Consider the following 6,000-nt stretch of genomic DNA (forward strand, 5'->3'; position numbering starts at 1 on the left):
CTTTCGTGTTCCTGTGTTAGGTGCATATATATTCATAAGTGTTATGTCTTCTTGATGGAATTCCCCTTCTATAAATATATACTCTCCATCTCTGTCTCTTCTTATCTTTTCTCTTAAAATCTCTTTTCTCTTATATAAGAGTGTATAAACCTGCTTTCTTTTGGTCACCAGTTGCTTGGAGTATCATCCTTTATTTCTTCACTCTGAGCATATGTCTGTCTTTAGAGCTGAGATGGATGTCCTGGAGGTAGCATAATTTTGGATCCTTGTTTTTAATCCATCTAGACCCTCTGTGTCTTTTGATTGATGATATCAATCCATTTACATTTAGAGTGATTATTAATATATGAGAGGTTAATACTGCCATTTTATCTGTTGTTTTCTGGTTGTTCTATATTTCCATTTTTTCTTTTTCCTTGTATTTCTGTCTGCCATTTCAGTTTGGTGGTTTTCTGTGATTTTTTCTCATTTTTCTCTTCATTTATGATTTATGACTCTGCTCTGATTTTTTGTTTTGTTATTACTGTAAAATTTGTATAAAAGATCTTGTAGATGAGATAGTCTTTTTTGTGATAGCCTCTTATCTCCATTATCCAATGCAGGTTCCATCCATTTCCTGTTCCCCGTATATGTTTTTATTGCCACAAATTATTTTTTTGTGTTTGAGTTTGTAGCCAAATTGAAGTGGTTATAGTTATTTTTGACGCTTTCTTTCCCTTTAGTTGTTATGTTATAATTAAGTGTTTACTAACCTATTCTGATAGAGAGCTGTAATTTTCCGATTCTGTCTATTTGTCCCTTGCTCGAAGCTTTACAAACCTTTGCCTTTTTGTTTCAGGTAGGAATGCTCTTTTCATTATTTCTTGTAAGGCCAGTCTTGTCGTGATGAACTCCTTCAGTTTTTGTTTGTCTGGGAGAGCTTTTATTTCTCTGTCGCATGTGAAGAATAATTTCACTGTATAGAGTATTCTTGGCTGGTAGTTTTTTTCTTCCAGCATTTTAAATATATCATTCCACGTTCTCCTAGGCTTTAGGGTTTCTGCTGAGAAATCTGCTGAAAGTCTGATGGGGCTTCCTTTGTAGGTTATCTTCTCACTTGCTGCCCTTAATATTTGGTCTTTGTCATTGACTTTTACAGTTTTAGTATTATATGCCTGGGGGAAAGTCTTTTTGCATTGAGGCAATTAGAAGTTCTATTAACCTTACATACTTGCACATCTAGTTCTTTCCCCAGGTTTGGGAAGTTCTCAACTATCATTTCTTTGAATAAACTCTCTGCTCTTTTTTCCCTCTCTTCTAATTCTGGGATACTTACAATCCTCATGTTACTTTTCCTTATTGAGTCAGATATCTCTCAAAGAATTTCTTTCTTTCTTTTTTTTTTTTTTTGAGGAAGATTAGCCCTGAGCTAACATCTGCTGCCAATCCTCCTCTTTTTGCTGAGGAAGACTGGCCCTGAGCTAACATCTGTGCCCATCTTCCTCTACTTTATATGTGGGATGCCTGCCACAGCATGGCTTGACAAGCAGTGCCATGTCCACACCCGGGACCCACACTGGCAAATCCTGGGCCGCCAAGGTGGAAGATGTGAACCCAACTGCTGTGCCACCAGGCCAGCCCCTCAAAGAATTTCTTATGTAAAAAATCTTAGTTTTCTCTCTTCCTCCATGTGAAAAATTTCTAGGTTTTTTTCTACTTTGACCTCATTAGTTCTCTCCTCCATGTAGTTTGCTTTATTTTTAATGCTTACTACATAAGTTTTTATCTCATTAATTGTGTTCATCTTCCATGGCTATATTTTCCAGTGGACAAAAATGAAAGTCATATATCTTGTCCTTTGTTGGGTGTTCACAATATCTACCACTGCAACAACTGAACGGCTTGCTGTTATTGTTCTTGAAGGTTTTGACATGCACCATGCAGGAGGAACTGGAGAGAGAACACACCAAAACTTCTGTGTAAGACTTGTTCCACACACCAACCTACATGAAGGATCTGTTTACTGTCCTTCTTGAGGTAAGCTTCACACAGTGCATGAGAAACATTAAAATATTGGAAACTGGATTTTATTTGTTATTTCAGGTGATACCACATACTTGGGGATAGATTTGAGATAAAACATGAGAAAGCCACATGATAATTGCTATGTTTATAGGTAGTGAAAGGGTTATGAAAAGACTGGCAAAGACCTAATTGTGTAATGAGGAGTTTTGTTGTCACATCATTCTACTAGGCTCATCACTGGAGATGAGGCTGAGAAAAATCACAGTACAGACTTCAGCTTTAAGTTTCTTCACTTGTTTGTTTTCATTTTAATTGAGGTAAAATTACAAACACTAAAGTGCTCAAATATATACAGTTCAATGAATATTTCTATATGTAAGTATAGAACCATCATCCAGATCAGGATATAGAAAAAACTCTAAAACCCTAGAACACCCCCTCATGTGTCCTCCACAAAAACGCTCTCCACTTACCAAACTTTTAGCAACAACTGTAACCTCCCATATCATACTATAATTATATGATAATTTTTAAGTCATTAACTTGCAATGAAGTTGCATTTAAAGTGTACTGAAGATCTGTTTTAATCGTGTATGGTAAGACACACAGACTCAGAAATGATTGCCATGAAAGAAGTTTATACTCACAGATCCTTAGAAACAGGAGGCATGAAACACCAGACAGGGCCATGTGAGAGACACCAGTGTCAGTCCGCAGGCAGAAGAGAATGAAAAGAAAGAGCATGTCCCAGAGACTTTATTGGGGTTCTTGTGAGAAAGAATGGGAGAGGAGGATAGGTACTCTGAGTAAGCTCAGGATTTGATAGTTTGAATAATTTTAGTGGATTCTGGGCTATAGTGGTGGTCCGTAGCTGTCAAGCACCTAGCCCTGGGTTGATTTATGGGAGGGGAGACACTGGCTTGGTGTGTGAGTTTGATAAAGGAGATGGTTGAGGGTGTGGGCTCTGGATTGAGAGTTTGTATATGAAAGGTGCACTCACAGGGGAGTCATTTGCTATCTTTAGGAATTAGCTAACCATGGGAAAGGCAGACTCTCCAGAATGAAGGCCCTAAATGCCAGAGCATCAAGAATATGGAAAATAAGAAAATATAATCAACACACAAATATTCCACAAGTCAGATCACACCTTCTTTCTTGATACTAACCTCTGGCTTCCTGACTCAATATCATCATTTCTAAGACAATCAAAACCTTATGACATCTGTGTTTCCTCTTCCTTTCACCACAGATTTGCAACTTTAATTCTCTTATTTGGCCTTAGTCTCCACCTCCAGCACCAGGGGAAAAATATTTTCCTGTTCCAGGTTCTTTTTGGTGTAGTCAAAATGCCAAGCACTTACGTTGTACTTTTAGCATTGAGTCACCTTGGCCATAGAGTAAGCCAGATTCTTTCCCTGTTCCTGCTGGGAATCTCCATTCTGGCCATCCTATTTGTGGCCCGAGGTGAGAAAAGAGCACAGGAAAAAAACTCCTTGACATGGGTCTTAGCAATGAGTTTTTATATATGACACCTGAAGCACAAGCAACAAAAGCAAAAATAAACAAGTGGGACTACATAAAACTAAAAAGCTTCTGCACAGCAAAAAAATTATCATGAAAATGAAAAAGACAACCTACAGAATTAGAAGAATTATTTATAAATCATACATTTGATGAGGGATAATATCCAAACTATATAAAGAACTCATAGAACTCAAAAGCAAAAAGCCAAATAATCCAATTAAAAATTGACAAAGAATTTGAATAGACATTTTTCCAAAGAAGATATACAGATGGCCAACAGGCCCATGAAAAGGGGATCGACATCACTAACCGTTAGGGAAAAGTGAATCAAAACCACGATGAGATATTTCCTCACATCTGTTAGAATGGCTATAGTGAACAAGATGAGAAATAATGAGTGTTGGAGAGGATGTGGAGAAAAGGGAACACTTATGCACTGTTTGCAGCATTGTAAATTGGTACAGACACTATGGAAAACAGGATGAAGTTTTCTCAAAAAATTAAAAATAGAACTACCATATGATCCAGTAATTTCACTTCTGGATATATGTCTGAAGGAAAGAAAAACACTATGTTGAAGAGATATCTGCACTCCCATATTCATTGCAGCATTATTTACAATAGCCAAGACATGGAAACAACCTAAGTATTGATCAATGAATTAATGGATAAAGAAGTTGATTATATACATAACTTAGCCATAAAAAAGAAGGGAATCCTTCTATTTGTAGCAACAAAAAAGGACCTTGAGGGCATTATGCCAAGTGAAATAGGTCAGACAGAGAAAGACAAATATTGTATGAACTCAATTAATGTGGAATTAAAAAAAAAGAAAACACAAACCCGTAGAAGAAGAGAACAGATTTGTGGGGACCAGAGACAGGGGGGATTAAAAAAGTGGTCAAAAGGTACAAACTTCCAGATACAAGATAAATAAGTAGAACATGATGATTACAGCTAACACTGCTGTATGATATATTTGAAAGTTAACAGAGTATATCCTAAAAGTTTTCATCAGAAGGAAAAAATTATTTTGTCTTCTTACTTTTGTATCTGAGATGATAGAAGATAGCTAAATTTACTGTGACGATCATTTCACAATATATGTAAGTCAAATCTTTATGCTGAACACCTTAAACCTATACAATGCTGTATGCAAACTATATCTTAATAAAACTGGAAAATAATATGTACACCAAACATCGAAATACCTAAATATATTAAGCACTTACTAACAGATATGAAGGGAGAAATAGACAACAATATAATAATAGTAGGGGACAGACATATACAGAACATTCCATCTAACAGCAGCAGAATTCATATTCTTTCTAAGCGCACATGGAATATTCTCCAGCATGGATCATATGTTAGGTAACAAAAAAACTCCTGGAAAATTTAAGAAGATTGAAATCACATCAAGTATCTGTTCTGACCACAATGGTATGAAACTAGAAATCAGTAACAGAAGGAAACCTTTCACATCACTTTAGCCTTAGCCTGCACAGTCCTGGAGTCCAAAAACAGACTTCTATCCACTGTGTTCTAGACACTATACAGAATTTCCTCTATGCTAAATGTGTGCTAGTACAAGGAATATTTATGACATGTTAAAATTTCCAATATTGCAGCCTGTCTTTTATTTCAATTGGTCAAAGATCTACTGGTAACAGATTAGAGAAGAAGCTTTGTTGTATTTAGTAGCTGTTTACAAACAGGGAGGGTTGCTTCTGAGAAGATCTGTTGTTGGTTACCTGTTGATTCTGTAACATTTTAAGTGCAAAGTTTCACTTGTGAAAACATTTCCTAAATTTCAAAGTGCACCTTCTTTTTCACACTTATTTTTACAACAGGTTGTTCTTGTTCCCTAATATAACCTGTACCTGCTTCTCAGGTTGGGAGAAGGATAATACTCAGATGGTGTTTGCCCCAACCTCCCTCATTGACTGCTCATTGTGCTTCTTGGCTGGCTTTTCTGTCGTGAACATCATGTTAAATAGCGTTATGCTCAATAAGTCAACACTTTTTTTCTAGTACATTTTCCAAACCTTGACTTTGATGATGACAGTACACCTTTGTTTGAAGTCAAAATCCTGTGTGTGTTTTCTTTCAGATGTAGAATGGACAGTGCCCTGATTCCGAGCCATAGGAATGACACTGACAAACCGTGTCAATACTTTTGGGTAAGTAATACTAGGAGGTTTGGCTTATGCCATTCAAGACTGGCGCACCCTCCAGCTGGTGGTTTCTGTGCCAGTATTTGTCATCTTTCTGTCTTCAAGGTATAAGAACTCTCTTAGTCTTAGAGGATCCTGGAATGAAAGATACATGGAATCAGGACACACGAATTCTGTTTGTTCCTTGGCCAACTCTCGAGCATGTGCTCCACTAATCTGTGCAATTCCAGAAGCTGAACAGACAGGGTTGGCAGACAGCATCATGGACACTAAATTAAATATGAATTTTGGATAA

The 6,000-nt window shown here is 36.8% G+C and overlaps 1 pseudogene; it reads left to right on the forward strand.

Moving 5' to 3' along the window:
* LOC100064573 (organic anion transporter 7-like) overlaps positions 1–6,000 on the forward strand; it is a 35,604-nt pseudogene extending 29,604 nt beyond the window's left edge.

This window comes from Equus caballus, chromosome 12 (assembly GCF_041296265.1).
Source record: "Equus caballus isolate H_3958 breed thoroughbred chromosome 12, TB-T2T, whole genome shotgun sequence".
NCBI lineage: Eukaryota > Metazoa > Chordata > Mammalia > Perissodactyla > Equidae > Equus > Equus caballus.